Raw genomic sequence first — 539 nt, 5'->3', positions numbered from 1 at the left:
TGTGTGTGTGTGTGTGTGTGTGTGTGTGTGTGTGTGTGTGTGTGTGTGTGTGTGTGTGTGTGTGTTGTATATATTGCACAGTATAGACCAAATATTAAATAAAGAAGTAATTGAAAAATGTTAAATATTAAAGAAAGTTATTCAGTCTTTTTTGCTGTTGTTCTTTTACAATGCAGTTTACATACAAAACAACCAGACTTTTCAAAGATAGGCATTAACTTTGTTACCCTCCACTCTAAAACTAACCTATTAAGGAAGATAAATGTAATTGAAATTATTTTAATAAACTAAACTTTCAAGTTGGATTCATTTAGCAGTTTTACTCTATATTCTTGTATATTTGGTCTGTCTTGAACTGATGGTGATCAAAACCATGCTGATCATTTCATGAAAACAACTCGGGCAGGACTCAAATACAGGTCTCAACTTTCAAACGTCAGTGCAGTTTGTTCTCAGTTCAAAATGTGCGACAATCAGAACTTAAGAGTAGTGACAATGCCAGGCTCCCAGACACACATAGCTCTCCAACACTTTTCTAG

The sequence above is a fragment of the Pundamilia nyererei genome, unplaced genomic scaffold, assembly GCF_000239375.1.
Source record: "Pundamilia nyererei isolate P.nyererei 1_Seehausen unplaced genomic scaffold, PunNye1.0 scaffold01579, whole genome shotgun sequence".
Taxonomy (NCBI): Eukaryota; Metazoa; Chordata; class Actinopteri; order Cichliformes; family Cichlidae; genus Pundamilia; species Pundamilia nyererei.
The sequence above is the reverse complement of the archived record's forward strand: the minus strand, read 5'-3'. Positions refer to the sequence as shown.